Below are 19327 nucleotides of genomic sequence, written 5' to 3' on the forward strand. Positions count from 1 at the left end.
GTAAGAAAAGAATTAGCACAGAAGAACTGCTCCAAAATGGAACTCCTCTCCCTTGGTCCCACAGGCCATACTTTCCACAGCGTGCAAACTGTTTGGGGGCCGAAGAGTTCAGAGGGCTGTCAGCACATGATTTCTGGAAATCCGTTTTCTGGGTCAACTTTCGGGTGGCTGGAGCTGAGGGGGTCTTTGCCACAGCTCCCCAGCCACGTTGGAGGAACGATGCATGCTTTCCTTTGCAACAAAGCTGCTGTGGACACCACAAAGCTGTGGGCCTCAGACGGCCAGGAAGAGCTCATTCTTCATCTTCTCTTGCAGAGAAGTGAGTCCCGGGAGACTCCCCAGAGTTCTCAGAGACAGTCTCCCTTTGGCTTGGAACTGAATTTGGAGTCCAGCCACCTCCTTACATGTCATCACCCTCAGTGGGAGCACACACACCCTCCTTGGACCTAGAAGCCATTTCTGTCCCCTGCTGATTTTTCTTTTCCATTCTATCCCCTTCTCCTCTTTAGTTCCAGTTTAGGTGTCCCTGTGCCCTAGGCCTTCCCGCCCTCTGAGCTCTGCGTCCTTCTTTCCAGTTCCGGCCTCTGTAGCCAGCATGCCTGCATGCACTTCCCTGCAGTCCTGGGTACTTTGTCAGGTTAACCGTTTAAGGCACTGTGTTCAGTCTCTCGGTGTGGCCAACTCTTTGCTATTCCATGGACTGTAGACCCCTGGCTCCTCTGTCTGTGGAATTTTCCGGGCAAGAATATTGGAGTGAATTGCCATTTCTTTCTCCATTAAGGCACCTAAGGTTGTATAATTATGTATGAAAGGGAGCAAAATTGTTAGCTGCTGAGTCATGTCAGACTCTGTGCGACCACATGGACTGTAGCCCACTAGGCTCGGCTGTCCTGGGGATTCTTCACGCAAGAATACTGCAGTGGGTTGCCAAGTCCTCCTCCAGGGGATCTTCCTGACCCAGGGATAGAACCTGGGTCTGCTGCATTGCAGGCAGATTCTTTACCATCTGAGCCACCAGGGAAGTCTTGGTAATATATAGCAGTATATAATCATTATACACTTAGGGGTGTATAATTCATTCCATTTAAGGATGTATTGAGTGCTTTCTAAGTTAAAGACACTGTGAGAGGTCTCAGAGACGCATGAGCGAATCAGACACAATCTTGGATACCAGCATCTCTCCAGACCCATCTGTTCCCCCCGTCCCTTTTCTTTCTTGGTTCTCTGGCTTTCCCAGCCCTCTTCAGAATAACTCTGAACATATCTGGATCCCAGGGCACACAGGAGTTCCACAAGGCCCTCAGTCACACAGACACAACTCCATCCATTCTGCTGTTCACCAGCTACAGACCCTCAGCAAATCAAAGGCCCTGGTCAATGGGTGGTTCTGTCTCACTGTCACATCCAGAATGTTCTTTATGTACAGATACAGAGAAGATACAAAAATAAAGGACATTTTTCCTTCCACACTCTTCCAAAGTGGGTGTGGTGGATTCTTGAAACCAGTGTGATGAAGGCCAGTCATCCAGAAGAGAAGGGAATGGGTGTGGAGCATTGGAAAAGAAAGCTATTTACAAACCAATTGGTCCTTTTCTCTCTGTGACCTGAGAAAGAGGTGAGGATGAAGTGGACTCTCAGCGTGGAAGCTTCCAAAAATATGACCATATTTCTCCTCTATATCCACTCCTTCAGGCCCCAGAACTGGGCTGCTCAATCTGCATTCTTGATTGATTGACAGAAAGAGGTCTATAGACAGCTCTGGAAGTGTGAAAGGAGTAAGTTGCAGGGGAGGCCACTGAGATAGAAAAAAAAAAATTCTGCAGAAATTAAATAAAATTTAACAGATTAATGCAAAACCTGTGTTTTAAAAAATCAATTGTACAAAAGCAGGATGGAAGAGGCCTGGCTCAACAGAAGTTCTTTTGGAAAAAATAAAAGATTTTAGAGGTTTCACTTGGCCACAGGCTAAAGATGACTCAATAGTGTGCATAGCAGCCAAAAAGCTAATGCAGAATTCAATTGCATTAAGAGACAGTGTCCAGGATGAGGGAGGACACATACCACCCTCACCTACCCAGGACAGGCCATTCTGGAAATCAAGGGCTCTGGGAACCACATGTTGAGTCACTAATGAATCAGAGCTCTTCCTAGGGGGAGGCCAAGATGATGCAACTCCAAAGACTATGCCTGTTCCATACAGAGGGGCTAAAAGAACACAGATTGGTGCGGGCGGGGCAGTGACATCGGAAAAGTGTAGAAAAATACATAGCTGTCATTGTGTACCTGAAGAGTTGTCCTTGAGAGGAACATTAGACATATATGTAGCTGTAGCTTTAGAACTAGAAACACAGGATGGGGAGAAATAACACAGATTGATTTTGACTGAAGGTTAGGAACAGCTTTCCATGACAGGACTGCTGATTTCAGGGATGGGGTGTGGCATTCTTGACAATGTAAAACAATAACAGGTGCCCACACACACAGTGTGCTCTGCACTGCTCTGTGTTCCCGCTTCACGGTGATGAGCACACCAGATGAGAGCCTTGCTTTTGTCAAGTTCAGAGACAAATAAGAGAGGCAGAGACACTAAGCACATAGATAAATTACAAATGCTGCTGCTAGAGAAAAGAACTGGCGCCACAGAGGAGCATAAGAGGATAGAACTGATACTGTGTCAGCATTTCACGGTTACAGAAAGGACTCAAGCTGAGGCTGGACAGTAACAAATCGTCAGAATATTTTCCAGGGATAGTCCATGCTTTGGGATAGATCCAGAACGAGCCCAGCAGCTTTTCCCCAAATTGGCTATGCAACAGAACCACCTGGGGAGAGGTTTTCAACAGCCCTTGACTCAAGGCAAGATATCCTGAATTCAAATAGTTGGGACCAGGAGACTCTGAAAACCCTATGGTGATAGGTTAAATGAAAGAGCTAGACTAAAATGCTTTGATTCCGGTGACTGGGTCTCACTTGGGATGATTTTAATCTCTTTGCTTGCATCCTCGAATTGAAATCCTCTGGCTGAGAGCTGGGGTGCTTTGGTCTCTTCCAGACCTGGCTTGTAGAACAATGAAGGGCTTCTTAGCCAGATGTGCACCTGACCTGAATTTTTCCAGGAGGTGTGTACCTTTCCAGGCATCAATTGCTGCAGAAAAAAAAAAAAAAAAAAAAAAATTGTAGCTGGTGCCCGGGGTCCCTCTAGTGGTCAGAACTCATCATTTCAGCTCTACTTCTCTCCAGATCCTCGTTTGGCCTGAGAATTATTTTCTGACACGGGCTCTATGAAGATGAAGGGGCCCTATGAAAAGAAAGCAGAGACTCCTATATACATATTTTAGAAAGTTATTCACCAGAATTAGCATTATTAAATTGAAGTGCTAGAGCTAAGCAATTGCTTACCGAATTGCTCTTGCCCCTTGCCATGGCTTCAGGCATCTCCTGCATGGACCAGTGTATTTACTACTTTGCCGCCTGGAAAGCCCCTTGCCATGTCTTCAGTTTAGTTCAGTTCAGTTCAGTCGCTCAGTTGTGTCTGACTCTTTGTGACCCCATGAATCGCAGCACGCCAGGCCTCCCTGTCCATCACCAACGCCCAGAGTTCACTCAGACTCACGTCCATCAAGTCCGTGATGCCATCCAGCCATCTCATCCTCTGTCATCCCCTTCTCCTCCTGCCCCCAATCCCTCCCAGCACCAGAGTCTTTTCCAATGAGTCAACATGAGGTGGCCAAAGTACTGGAGTTTCAGCTTTAGCATCATTCCTTCCAAAGAAATCCCAGGGCTGAGATGATCTCAAATTAGATAAATTTTAAAAACCAGAATTGACAACTCCCTAGGAAACGGGGCCATCAATTAGCGACTCCATGGGTCATTTTAATTCCCTGGGAAAATACAAAATGTATGAGAAATCATCATTTGAATAGAGCATCGGATTGAGCTGGGAGACAAGGTTCATGGCATTCTAAACATGTCACTTACCAGCTTTCTGAACTATAGTTTTCCCACCTGAGAAAAAGCAGATAATGACACTGGCTTGCCTAGCTTACAGATCTGACATAAAGATGAACTGGCAGATGTGGAAGCTGTAAAATGAGTTACAGCTAGGAGGAAATACACTGCAATTAGTATTAAAGAAAATCTGCCCCGCAGGCAGTTGGGAAAATTGTCCATTACCTTCTGGGCCATTCCACCAAAATGTAAGTTTTTACAAAAGCGATAGTACACATAACAAGCTGGACTGCTGGGACTCACCCCTCTACCCCTTCCTTGTGTCTCCACTTAGCCCTGTGACCAAAGGGCTAACAGAAGCTGTCTGAGACAGTTTAATAGGAAGCTCCCAAGAAGCATGCCTTCCCTTAAGAGATGCAATGAGTAAGGAATCAAAGGGCAAGTTACCTTAGCAGTACTGCTGGCTCTGGTCCACAGTGTAGGCCATTGACTGGAGTTATGCAGGTCCAGCTTCTTGGGGCAAGTGGAGGAACTAACATTTCCAGCCTTCTGAAGAGCCCATCGCCCGACAGGAAAGCCAAGCCTTAGCATGACACCTACAGTCCTGAACCTCCTCTCCAGCCTCACCAGTCATGCTGAGCTCCAGACACAATGCCCAACTCGCCCAAAGCAAACCGCCTTCCCTTAGGTCCCTGTGCCTTCACCTGGGGCTGCTCCACACTTCCCCTTTGTCTGGCCAGTGCCTAAAATTGTTCTTCGAGACTTGACTCAGGTGTCCCCTCACCTGTCATCATCTTCCACGAGCTCTTAGGCTGGGTTTATGAGTTAGGTGGACCTGTTCCATGATCCCAAAGTCTCTTGGGCACAATGGTTACTTCACTCTGTCCCTGTCTGTCACTCCTAGGCCAAGTGTTTTAAGGACAGAGGTGATGGCTTCCATATTTTTCAATTTCCATAACCTAGCCCAGTACTGGACACCAAGTATGCATTTTAAATGTTAAATATCTGGTGTATGTATTAACACACGTACAGAGGACAGAAGTTAGGTACCAAAAGGGAAGAATGTAGAAATGTCTAATCAGAAGTTATGTAACCTGTTCAAGCATAAGTTGTTAGGAACCAAAAAATTCTGAAGATTTGAACCCAGGTCTGTGTTTCAGAAGGACTTCAACTTTAAAGCCCTTGCTTCTTTCTCTCTTGCATCCAGCTGATGGTAAGTTATCACAGCACAGCCCTCTCGCTATATTTTCCATCAGTGAGTCCAGACGTTCAGATCTGACCTCCAGGGAGGGACCTTAAAGTATCTCAGGTTCTGCCTTCTTGTTTTTTAGTTGATGGATGAGGCTCAAGGCTGTGGAAGTTTCCTTGTTTATTGTGATACCGACATCATGGTCTGGAACAGGTTGGGACTGGGAGGGGCTGGGGATGAGGAAGGGGACAGAGAACAAAAAACCCATCTTTTCCACATCAGATCATACTGAATCAGTGCTCTATATATTGATTGATCATCACAAGCTAGGTCCCCCAATTCTAAATCCTAGCTATAGGAAAAAGGTGGCCAGGAGAACAAAGGATATGCCTCTCCAGACACCGCTGGCCCCTGGCCCACAGGGAGAACTGGACAGACTCCATCACTTAGAGTCCACTTCCTCTGGCCTCGCCACAACAGGCCGTATCCAGATGGAAAAACGAGTTAAGAGGATCTCCTATTTGCATACATTTACATGCATTTGCATATCCGCACAAGAACATGTAGTTCATTCTCAGGCAATTTTCAAGTAAATGTGATTATTGCCACCTTCAGGTTGTCATGGATAGATCTTGCTCTTCTCACTTTCGTTCTCACCCGCCCACAGTCCCTGAGCCCTGGATCAGTGTTGTGAGAAGGGCAGTGCTGACAGGTTCGGGAATACCCAGCTCCATATCAGCGGCCTAGAGACATGGACAGCTCCTTGCTCAAGCAGCCTCGACTGAGCCCCTGTCCTCAGCCCAAGCCAGTACAGGTTGTTTAGTCACATCTGCTGTGCTCAGACTAAGGTAACAACTACACTGATCGGATGTTCTTAGCAAATTACATGATTTTTCACTGTTCCGCCAGTGGTGCAATACAATAAAGCCCCTTCTGCACTCAGGACAGTGGACATATCATATACAGTATATGAATGTAACTGTGAAGTCAACCACCAGGCTCTCGGTCCCTTTAGAATCTTTCCTCTTCACCATGTAATCCCAAGTCCTTGCCCCTTTTCTTGGAGAATCAGTTTTTCCCGCTATTTGGCTCACAGTGGGTTCTTTGCAACAGCCTTTTACTGGTGCAAAGGCTCACAAAGACACAGAGGGGAGCTTATTTGGTCTTTCAGGCTGTAAGACAGGCAGCTGGTATGGCTTAGAAAACATAGGAAATAAAGGACAGGGTCCTTGCTATCCTCTCTGGCACAAGGAGAGAATCTAAGAAGCAATAGGACATTGGAGCTTTCCTTCTTTCAGTTGGTAAGTCAGAGAAAAGGCTCTCCTTGCTGGTGATCACTGTGCATTTGAATACTCAGGTAGCATATAAGTGAAATGAGAAGTATGTTTACCAGTTCCTTAGAGTCAACATTCTCCTATACTAATTTGCTGATCACCTAATCAACAAAGATGTTGTGTGTGCCTCAGGAAGCCCTGAGCTGAACTACAGTAGCTATTTAATAAATACTCTAATTTTGTTGAATGCAGCAGAGGTACTGTGCTAACATCAATTATGGGGTTCAGAAGCTAAAAATGTATACACCCTGCCATCTAGGAACAGAGTCTAGGAAGATATTCGAAATATTTTATTCGTGCATGCTTACATGCTCAGTCATGTCCGACTCTTTGTGACCCTATGTACTGTGGCTCACCAGGCTCCTCTGTCCATGGGATTCTCCATGCAAGAATATTGGAGTGGGTTGCTGTGCCCTCCTCCAGGGGATCTTTCCAACCCAGGGATCAACCCCATGTCTCTTATGTCTCTGGCATTGGCATGTGGGCTCCTTCACTAGCATCACCTGGGATGCCCCATTTTGTTCATATTTAATGATAAAAGCATGGAATACTATTGATGAAATTAGAGGCAATGAAGTCAGAGAGCAAAGTTGAATTCCCAGCTGTGTGACCTGGAATAAGTCATAGAACTTCTCTGAGTCGGTCTCCATTGACAGTGGATCAGCAACTACCAATGGCATAGGATTATTTGGAGGATTAAATTGACTGACATGTAAAGAACTTAACACATTGCCTGGCACTGAGAATGCTTTCAAGATGTTAGCTCAAGTACAAGAAAGGCGTAATTAGGTAACAAAGTGTATGATTTAGAGTTGTACAATTTTTAGATTTAGAAAGAACCTTAAAAATCCTCTAATCCAATGTTTCCCAAATAATGCTCTGTGGACTGTTGCCAGTTTGTGACAATTTTTTTTTTTTAAGCAGTCTACAGCAAAATGTGAAAACAAAAAATGCAATGTAATAGTAGGCTATTCTCCCCTTGGTGTTCAGTTTGCTTTTTTTAACAATCAGAACAAAGGCAGATGGTTAGAGTGTTATGTCAGTCCTCCACTTATGATCATTATTGTTATTGTTGCTGCTGCTATAGTTGTTTTGTTCATGAAATTTAAGTCCAAGGCCCACTGTGGTATCAGACCAATCTCCAATCAGTAGCATCATCTTATGAGCCGATCTCTGAACTCTGCTTGAACCTTCCAGGGTCAGGTGCCATCCTGCTGGGAAATTCCTTCCCCTTTGAATCCCAGATAGTTAACAGAATAAACCCAATCCCTCTTCTGCATGACGACCCTTCAGATAGTTGAAGACAGCAACCATGAGGGAGCCTGGGATAGTGGGCAGAGCCTTTGGCGCAAACGAATTTGCATGTTGGTTTCCTCCTATTTCTGTTGAATAAGCCAAGCGTATCTACTGCTGAAGAATATTACAGGGATCAAGAAAGGTGATGTGTGTGAAAGCACTTTGCATATGATGATGTGGCATGCAAATGTTACATCTATAGTTACTAGGGGCCCTGTTTCCTCCAGGAGGTCTTCATACAGCACAGCTTCTACTCTCTACCATTAGTTTTTCCTCCTTTGGACATGTATGGAATGGTTGATGAATGCTTCCCACAAAACATCCTACCCAGCATTGAGCATAATCTAATCAACTGTATGGGATGAAATGAGACAAAGAGCTGAATTGAGCGGTCTTTAAGGTGCCGGCTTCCATGACTTATCACCCTAGCCCTACCTGTCCTGGGCACCTGTGTGCTGTGCACATGTACTAAGTCATTTCAGTCATGTCCAACTCTATGTGACCATAGAGACTATAGCCTGCAAGGCTCCTCTGTCCGTGGGATTCTCCGGGCAAGAATACTGCAGTGGGTTGCCCTGCCCTCCTCCAGAAGGTCTTCCCAACCCAGGGACCAAACCTGCGTCTCTTCCATCTTCTGCATTGGCAGGGAGGTTCTTTACCACAAGCGCCACCTGGGAAGCCCTCACATCACAAAGGAGTCTTGTTTCTTTTCTGGCCAGCTAAAATCCCCAGAACCCTAGAACAGCTATTATTTTGGAACATCAAGAAACTTTCTACTTTCATTTTTTTCTTTTCTTTTTTTTTTGTTTCCACATTATGACCACATTTAATCTACCTCTTACAACTTAACAGCCCCCCCCCCCCTCCTTGGAGGAAATTAACAACTAAATAAGAGTTTAAGAGGACTGCCTTTCCTTTGATATCTGTTCCCATTTTTATCTCCTCCATTAAGTCCGGTATTTCCTTTTTCTTCCTGTTACAGGAACATCCCCTTCAAAAGCCATATCTAATTGTTATTTTGCCAAAACCTATGCATTCTGCTCTTTACCTTGCCTTCAGTGGCCTAAGAAGAGTTGTGAAGTAGATAAAAGTAGAGTATAGAGGTGAAGAGTGCTGACTCTGGAGTAAGCTTGCTTGGATTCGAATCCCAACTTTTTGGTTTTTCGATCCTGGGTCAATAACTTTAACCACTTTGCTTCTTAGACTCTTTATCTGTAAAAACAAGGTAAATTTTACAGCTAATTCATAAGGTTCTTCTGAGGGATCCTAGAGTCAATATATGTAAAGTGCCGAGGACAGCACCCGTCACAGAGCACATCCTCAGTAAACATCAAGCATTAATACTACTGTCTTTATAGGACTGTGTGCACTTTTAGATTTATTATAACTTACACTTTATTCCTTATACTTTTTGTCCAGGGCTTTATTCAATCTGAGCTCATCAAAGTACTCCTTATGAAGCCCCATGGGTTTTGTTAGCTGCCTACTCCTTTTTTTATCAGGATGACTTAACAGTAATGTTATTTGAATTTCATTTCTTAGAAGTGCCCATACCATTAAAGAGTGGAGCTCCTTTATTATTTTACATCATGGGTCAAGAGATTATAATCCTTTGCTCTGAACTTCCAGAAATCTGCTCTCCTGGTATCTGGGAGACAGTGATCTGAATATTTTATTTAATTTATCCATACACTGTTTCCCGAAAGGAATTGATATGGTTGCCATATTTCAGAGGCTACCATCTCATTTATTATTAGTTTTCAGAAATGCCATAGGCACTTTCCTCCCTGCATCCTATAACATATACATCATGATCCAGATCTTCCTTACTGGTCATAATTAAGTCCTGAGTAGCAGTTCCCTCTCACTGCTTTTTCTACCTACTGAGAGATTAAGTTGTCAGCAAGGCAAGGCAAGAACTCATCAGCTGTTCTGCATGAGGCCTCCAGCAGATGTCCTGCTCATGGAAGTCCCTCACCACTAGATCTTGCTTCTCTGCCAATTTTTGCAATTCGGAGAAAAGAGATTAGAAAGATATCTCTATGCCTATTGCACAAGGGCCTGCCTCATCTCCTCTGTAAGAGTGAAAGTTCCCCCAGAAGACTTCCTATTCTAAACACCTTTCCTGTGTTCCTGAGACTCTCCTAGATTTTTTTTTTTTCTCATCAGCCCTTCCCTAGACTTTAGCACATTTCCTTGACATGAGCTGCTTTGAAAGAAGTATCTGTTAAACACCCCCTTTGGTATCTGACCCTTTTCTCTGGGTCAGAACACTCACCACTCTTTCACAAAATGTGCATCTCATCCAGAGCCCTGCAGAGACTGTATGATGCCTGGGCTCCTGGTAGACTTCTTACCATAGGCCTCTGGCTGATGCTGAATCGTCACAGCCAGTCAGCTGATCTGATGGTCAGGTAAATATGTTTCTATGTGTTTCCCATCTGCACAGTAATTCTTGGCGTCTCAGAAAAAGATCTTCTATCAGGAATAAAATCATCATTCATAGTAGCAATGATCAGTGTTAAATTGGAGTTAAGTTCCTCGAGGGCAGGGGCCAGTTTTCTTATTTACTCCAGTTAGCAAAGGAAGTCAGTGAAACAACAGCAATCATTTATTGAGTGTCTAATATATGTCAGGGACTTCCCAGGTGGCACAATGGTAAAGAATCGGCCTGCCGATGAAGGAGACGCAATAGGTAAGGATTCAGTCCTTGGGTTGGAAAGATCCCCTGGAGGAGGAAATGACAACCCACTCCAGTATTCTTGCCTGGAAAATCCCACGGACAGAGGAATCTGGCAGGCTATAGTCCATGGGGTCGCAAAGAGTCAGACATGACTGAGCCCACACATACACACAGTATATGTCAGACACTTCTTGGTATAAAGAATACAAAGATGAATAAGACATAGCCCCTGTTCTCAGGAACTCAGATGTGCAGCAGAGATAGGCATATAAACAGGTAATTGCAACACACTGTGATAAGTGCTGTATGAGAGATATTGCTCTGCCTATTACTGGACATAGAGCAGAAACACCCAGCCCAGCTGGAGGGGAGTCGAGAAAATACTGCTTGCTAGGGTAGCTTCCGGTCAGCTTCTGGTGATGTTGAACTAAGCCTCAAAGATTAGTAGAAAGTGTGTGCTTAGTCACTCAGTCATGTCTGACTCAGTGACCCTATGGATTGTAACCTGCCAAACTCCTCTGCCCATAGGATTCTCCAGGCAAGAATACTGGAGTGGGTTGCCACTTTCTCCTCCAGAGGCTCTTCCTGACCCAGGAATTGAACTTGAGTCTCCTGAATAGGCAGGTGGGTTCTTTACCACTAACATCTGCTGGAAAGCCCAGCAGAAAATTTAGCAGAATGTAAATAAATGTCACCAGTTTCTTTTTAACTAGAAAGATACCATTGTGGCACAAAATGAACCCCTTCTTGCCCTGATTGGGAAAATGATCGGCCTTTGGGTTTAAAGACTGAACAGGAAAAATTGCCAGGTAGCAGTGGAGGCCCAGACCATAACCTCCTAAATAGGTTTTTTAAAAAATGTATGGAGCCTGTTGGGGTCCAATGCCCTATTAAATAAAGAAAATAGAATTGTCCCTTGTTGGAGAGGATCTGTGAGAAGAGGGAAGAGGACCTGGGGGATACACAGGAGAGAAAAGTTCTAGGGTCCTAAATCTCTGAGAGATCAGTTTAGAGAGGAGAGGTCAGGGCTGGGATACAAGAGAGCAGGCTGCCTGGAAGGAGAACCTACATTTGAGAACCACTCCAGCAGTGGCTGCTGGGGACAATCCTCCCTCAAGGGTAGCTGGCCATCCACAGCTGGAAACCTGGCCACCCTTGCTCTCTGGGGATTCAGCATCACTGTGTGCAATCTGGTCTCTGCCTCAGAGATGCCATTCACAGTTCTTCAGTCAATGCAGTGCACCCAGCATTTGAGGTTTCTCACCTAGGCAATGCTCTTGGAGACTTCAAGTCTGTTTTTGAGCCCTTTAAAAAAAATTGTTTATTTTTAATTGAAGGATAATTGCTTTACAATATTGTATTGGTTTCTGCCAAACATCAGCATAAATCAGCCAAAGGTATACATATGTTCCCTCCCCCTTGAACCTCCCTCCCACCTCCAACCCCATCCCACCCCTCTAGGCTGTCATAGAGCCCTGCATCATACAGTCATACAGCAAGTTTCCACTGGCCATCTGTTTTACATACGGTAGTGTATGTTTCCATGCTAGTCTCTCCTTTCATTTCACTTTCTTCTTCTCCCTGCCGATGCCCACTGTCCGTAAGTCTGTTCTCTATGTCTGTGTCTCCACTCCTGCCTTGTAAATAGGTTCATCAGTACCGTCTTCTGGATTCCATATGTACGCTTTGATAGATGATATTTTTTTCTCTTTCTGACTTACTTCACTCTGTATAATAGGCTCTAGTTTCATCCACCTCATTAGAACTGACTCAAATGCATTCTGTTTTATGGCTGAGTAATATTCCATTGTATCTATGTATATATGTACCAGCTTCTTTATCTATTCATCTGTTAATGGACATCTAGGCTGTTTCAATGTCCTGCTGCTGCTGCTAAGGCGCTTCAATCGTGTCCGACTCTGTGCGACCCCATAGACAGCAGCCCACCAGGCTCCCCTGTCCCTGGGATTCTCCAGGCAAGAACATTGAAGTGGGTTGCCATTTCCTTTTCCAGTGCATGAAAGTGAAAAGTGAAAGTGAAGTCACTCAGTCATGTCCGACTCTTCGCGACCCCATGGACTGCAGCCTACCAGGCTCCTCCGTCCATGGGATTTTCTAGGCAAGAGTATTGGAGTGGGGTGCCATTGCCTTCTCCATTTCAATGTCCTAGCTATTGTAAATAGTGCTGCAATTAACACTGGGGTATGTGTGTCTTTTTCAAATACGGTTTTTTCAGGGCATATGCCCAGTAGTGGAATTGTTGGGTCATTTTGGGTAGTTTTATTTCTAGTTTTTTAAGGAATCTCCATACTGTCTTCAATACTGGCTGTATCAATTTACATTTCCACCAACAGTCCAGGAAGGTTACCTTTTCTCTACATCCCCTCCAGCATTTATTGTTGTAGATTTTTCAGTGATGACCATTCTGACTGGTGTGAGGTGATATCTCATTGTTGTTTTGATATGCATTTCTCTAGTGATGAGCAATGTTGAACTTCTTTTCATGTGTTTATTAACCTTCCGTATGAAACTTCAAGTCTTTAGAACCCTCTGGTCACTTAATAAGGTCCTAGAGGGATTGTTTCAGATTTTCTTCTATCACACTCCACTGGGTAAGGAGTTAAAGAATCTACACTCAGTGGATGGTCTGAAGCAACCCGGAGACAGTGAAATGGGTACCTAAGGACCAGACAGGTGAGAAGAGCAGGGAGGTGAGGATCCAGGCAGAAGGGAGAACCTGAGCTGGCACAGGGAGGAACAACATCATGGTCTAAGCAGAGGACGGCAGGTGGGAATAACGGTAGCACCAAGTGGGAGGCAAAGAGTGACAGGGGTGGGAGGGAGGAATTAGACTATGGGGACCTTCAAAAAACAAGTTAGGGAGCATACGTTTAATCCTATAGGCTGTGTAGACACATGAAAATATTCTGAGTAGAGATATGAGATGATCTGGTTTGTTCTTAAGATATTGAAGACAAATCACTTTGGAGATTGTATCAGTTCCATTCAGCCGCTCAGTCGTATCTGACTCTTTGAGACCCCGTGAACACCAGGCTTCCCTGTCCATCACCAACTTGTTCAGATTGTATAGAAACCTGCTGTAATCTGCCAGATAAGAGATAAGATGGCCTGAACTAAGAAAGTGATGCTAAGGATGGGGGAAAGGGGATGGATCTGAGGACTATCTAGGCAGTAAAATCAGCAGGACAAGGTAGGAGAGAAAGCAAAGAAAGGAGATGGAGCAGTCAAGGATGATGCCTGTGTCTGTAGTTCAGTTCAGTTCAGTCACTCAGTCTTGTCCGACTCTTTGCAACCCCATGGACTGTAGCTCAACAGGCCTTCCTGTCCGTTGCCAACTCCTGGAGTTTACTTAAACTCATGTCCATTGATTCAGTGATGCCATCCAAACATCTCATCCTCTGACATCCCCTTCTCCTCCTGCCCTCAATCTTTCCCAGTATCAGGGTCTTTTCAGATGAGTCAGTTCTTCATATCAGGTGGCCAAAATATTGGGGATTCAGCTTCAGCATCAATCCTTCCAATGAGTATTCAGGATTGATTTTCTTTAGGTTGGACTGGTTTGATCTCCTTGCAGTTCAAGGAACTCTCAAGAGTCTTCTCCAACACCACAGTTCAAAAGCATCAATTCTTTGGTGGTCAGCTTTCTTTATAGTCCGACTCTCACTTCCATACATGACTACTGGAAAAACCACAGCTTTGACTAGACGGACCTTTGTTGACAAAGTAATGTCTCTACTTTTTAATATGCTATCTAGCTTGGTCATAACTTTCCTTCCAAGGAGCAAGTGTCTTTTAATTTCATGGCTGCAGTGACCACCAACAGTGGTTTTGGAGCCCCCCAAAATAGCGTCTGTCACTGTTTCCACTGTTTCCCCATCTATTTCCCATGAAGTGATGGGACCGGATGCCATGATCTTCGTTTTCTGAATGTTAAGCTTTAAGCCAACTTTTTCACTCTCTTTCACTTTCATCAAGAGGTTTCTTAGTTCCTCTTCACTTTCTGCCATAAGGGTGGTGTCATCTGCATATCTGAGGTTATTGATATTTCTCCCAGCAATCTTGATTCCAGCTTGTGCTTCCTCCAGCCCAGCGTTTCTCATGATGTACTTTGCATATAAAAGTAAAATAGGGAACCCTCCTACACTGTTGGTGGGAATGCAAACTAGTACAGCCACTATGGAGAACAGTGTGGAGATCCCTTAAAAAATTGCAAATAGAACTACCTAATGACCCATGTACCCCAATGTTCATCGCAGCACTGTTTATAATAGCCAGGACATGGAAACAACCTAGATGTCCATCAGCAGATGAATGGATAAGAAAGCTGTGGTACATATACACAATGGAGTATTACTCAGCTGTTAAAAAGAATTCATTTGAATCAGTTCTGATGAGATGGATGAATCTGGAGCCGATTATACAGAGTGAAGTAAGCCAGAAAAACACCAATACAGTATACTAACACATATATGGAATTTAGGAAGATGGCAATGACGACCCTGTATGCAAGACAGGGAAAGAGACACAGATGTGTATAACAGACTTTTGGACTCAGATTTGGGAGAATGACATTCTAACATGTATACTATCATGTGAATTGAATTGCCAGTCTATGTCTGACGCAGGATGCAGCATGCTTGGGGCTGGTGCATGGGGATGACCCAGAAGGATGTTATGGGGAGGGAGGTGGAGGGGGTTCATGTTTGGGAATGCATGTAAGAATTAAAGTTTTAAAATTTAAAAAAAAAAAAAGTAAAATAAGCAGGGTGACAATATACAGTCTTGACGTACTCCTTTTCCTATTTGAAACCAGACTGTTCCATGTCTAGTTCTAACTGTTGCTTTCTGACCTGCATATAGGTTTCTCAAGAGGCAGGTCTGGGGGTCTGGTATTCCCATCTCTTTCAGAATTTTCCAGACTTTGTTGTATGTATGGATGTCTGTAGTAGTTTTGAAAAAGCATTTGCAGTGTCTGCCACATAATGGATGTTTGATAAATATATAAATTCAGTGCACTGTCATGATGATGTTTTTTTCCATCATTAGTAATGAGTGTTAGTGAAATGAATACTTAATAGGAAGTCAAGAGATTCAGATTCTAGTCTTAGTTCATTCACTGTGTGATCCTGAGAAAGTCACACTGTATCTTCTATAAAATAAAAGGTCTTAACAGATAAATTCTGAAGACGCTTCCATCTTTGACTTTTCTGGCAAGATGTTGTGGACCAATATTGAAAACAGACCACAGTTTATGACAATGTTTTCATGGGTAAGTGCACTCCAAATTTCCAACAACTAACTTAAAATGAAATTTTGGAGAAGCCTTCTAATTTAAGCACTGCCAGGACTTTCATATCATTTCCGTTTTTCTCCCTCGGGTGTAATTTCTTTAGGAAGATAAGTCTATGCCTGTCCAAAAATTTTCGAGAGACTATGACACATGTTTTGGACCTCCTATAACATCTGGTAAAGTGCCAGGGACATTTTCACCACTCAGAATTGAGCTGAATTAAATTGTGTCTCTCTGTAAGAGTTTGATTCTGGTCCCAAACACTTCAATCCTTGAAGTATACATTCATTTGTTCATCCATCCATTGAATCAACAGGTAGTAATAAAGTACAGAACCAGGTGTAAAAACAATAAGGCAGTAACATGGGACCTCCCTTGTGGTCTAATGGTTAAGATTCTGAGCTCCTGATGGAAGGGGGCCAGCTGCTGCTGCTGTTGCTAAGTCACTTCAGTCGTGTCTGACTCTGTGCGACCCCATAGTCGGCAGCCCACTAGACTCCCCAATCCCTGGGATTCTCCAGGCAAGAACATTGGAGTGGGTTGCCATTTCCTTCTCCAGTGCATGAAAGTGAAAAGTGAAAGTGAAATCGCTCAGTTGTGTCCAACTCTTAGCAACGCCATGGACTGAAGCTTGCCAGGCTCCTCCATCCATGGGATTTTCCAAGCAAGAGTACTGGAGTGGGGTGCCGTTGTCTTCTCTGGGAGGGGGCCCAGACTGCACTCCTAGTTAGGGAACTAGATCCTGCATGCCACAATGAGGATGGGGGGTTTTGCTTGCCTTAACTCTGACTTGGTGCAGCCTAATTAATTAATTGATTACTTGAAAGAATAAGGCAGAACTTTGCTGGTGGTCCAGTAGTTAGGAATTTGCCTGCCAATGCAGGAGATACAAGTTCGATCCCTGGTCGAGGAAGATCCCATATGCTTCAGGGCAGCTAAACCCCTGCGCCACAGCTACAGAAGCCCATGTACTCTAGAGCCTGTGCTCTGCAAAAGGAGAAGCCACCACAATGAGAAGCTTGTGTACAGAAACTACAGAGTAGCCCCACTCATTGCAACTAGAAAAAATCCCACGCATACAAGAAGATCCAGGGCAGCCACAAAATAAATAAATGAAATGAAATGAAAGCAATAGTTTATGAAATTAAAAAAAATTAAAATTAAAAGGCAGCAGTGGTTTACTCAATGGGTGAGCAGTGTAGCAGAGCTGATAAGACGTGTGCAGGATTCCATAATGTGGGCTGGGAAGTAAGCGATGCCATGTGAAAGAGGAGAAGATAAAGTGATGCAGCTATTTATAGAAGAGATGAATTACTTCCAGTGAAAAGAAAGTCAAGGTAGCAGTCTGTGTACTGGTTTGTGCCCTGCACAGAAAACTCTATAGTTATAAGCCCTGTTCAAAGGTTTTCAAGCTGAGAGCTCTGAGATTGCTAATGGAGCCCTGGGGTGTACTGTCTGACCTACTGGGCAGATTCTGTTGAAGTGAAGCTCATCAGACAAGCCAATGGCCAAACTCTAGTCCTTGGTCTCACAGGGAAGCACAGTGTATAGAGAGATCCCTGGATTGAATACTAGAGTATGTGGGGTCTGCTCTCATCACTAGACATTTCTGCATTGGGTGACCTTTGGCAATCAGTCCAACTTCAGATACTTCTGAAGGGTCGCTGGACATGCCTCTTCAGTACTGTGAAGAATAATGGAAGCGATCATGGGAATTAACATTGTGGGTAATGGTCACTGAGAGCTTTTTGTGGGCTGTGTGTCTGTCTGAAGCACATTCCTGTATTAATTTATTTAATCTTCACAGTAATCCTGTGAAGTAAGTGGTCCTTTCGTCTTTCTTTTGTGTAGTTGACATCACTGAGGTAACAGAAGCTGTCCCAAGCTCATGCAACTAGAAGGTAGTGTAGAAGGTATCAGACCCAGGTGACATGGCTCCTGAGCCCACACTCGTTGATGATTATGCCCTGTTGCCTGTCTTCTAGCCTGATAGCACTACATAAATTATGATATGCTGTTCAATGTGAGCAATAATGTTGTTCTAAAGAGGATCTTCCCTACCCAGGGATCAAACATGCGTCTCATGTCTCTTGCATTGGCAGGAGGGCTGTTTACCACTAGCAACACCTGGGAAGCCTAAAAGAAGTAGGCTAATCAGTCTAGACTAAAGGTAAATAAAAGTAGCAACACAGTTATATAGAAAAAGATGATATTACATACACACATACATCAGCGATATTGTAGGTTCCAGACCACCACGATAAAGCAAATACTGCAATAAAGAGAGTCAGAGTTTTTTGCTTTCTCAGTGCACATAAAAAGTTATTTTTATATCTTACTGTAGTCTATTACATGTGAAATAGCATTTTGTCTTTTTAAAAATGTACAGATCTTAATTTTTAAAATCCTTTATTGCCAAAAAAATGGTAACCTTCATCTGAGCCTTCAGAGAGTAATAATCTTCTAGCAATAGTAATGTCAAAGATTACTGATTACAGGTCACCATAACAAATAAAAGAATAATGGAAAACTTTGAAATATTGCAAGAATAACCAAAATGTGATAGAGACCCAAAGTAAGAAAATAGTGTTGGAACAGTGGGGCCAGTAGACTTGCTGCATGCAGGGATTCCACAAATCTTTGATTTGTTAAAAAAAAATGCACTATTTGCAAAACACAATAAAGCAAAGTTCAATAAAATGAGGTTTGCATATAAATCTTAAGATGTAACTAGTGCTTATACTAGACTCCTGGTAGTTTGCTCTACTCAGGAGATAAAATTATGAATAGTAATAATTTTGAAAATCATAAACTGATTATCTAGTCCAGCCTTTTCATTGAATGTTTAAAGAAATGCCCAGAAATATAAATGCCTTTACTAAGGTCACACTGTTGTCAAAGCAGAGAAAATAAAACTATTTAGTGACTGTAGAATTCAGAATTTAAAGAATGGAATGTTCCTAAAAACTAATAATGTGTTAAAAGTTTCTCTTGATTGGTAAATTGATTACCTCTTGTCAAGGTATATTTCTCAATAGTTGAATAATCGAACTGCTTCTTTAAGTGAATGCTAGAGACATACACTTTTCTTTTCAGTGCTTCTTGTAGAAGGTAAGGAAATAGAGCCTTATTACTCCATTTGTATTATATTACTTGCCTAATGACAAAGAAATTGTACAAATTTACCTTCTTTTACATTCACATTTAGAGGTGGCTACTTCCTCCATGTGTGTAAGAACCCATCTACCATGGGTGGGTTGTTGTTTTCTCATCACAGCCTCATTCAAACAATGTTTTTTCATTTAGTCTAGAGAATTTGAACCTCCTACAAGCACCACTTTGATTGCTCTTCACTTTGGGGGTGAGGAAAACCCTTTTCCCTCCCTGGGTTCCATGGTTCTGCTGCTTTGGTCTCTGGTAAGCGGTTGAAGCAAATCTGATAAAAAGTAAGCTATGGTCCTGGCTGATAAGGACTCGCTGTGTGATTCAGATAAGAGCTTTCACAAAAGGAATTCAGGTTCCAGGACAGAGCCCCAGTATAGGTGGAACTCTGTGGAGAGGGCTAC

This window comes from Ovis aries, chromosome 1, assembly GCF_016772045.2.
Source record: "Ovis aries strain OAR_USU_Benz2616 breed Rambouillet chromosome 1, ARS-UI_Ramb_v3.0, whole genome shotgun sequence".
Taxonomy (NCBI): Eukaryota; Metazoa; Chordata; class Mammalia; order Artiodactyla; family Bovidae; genus Ovis; species Ovis aries.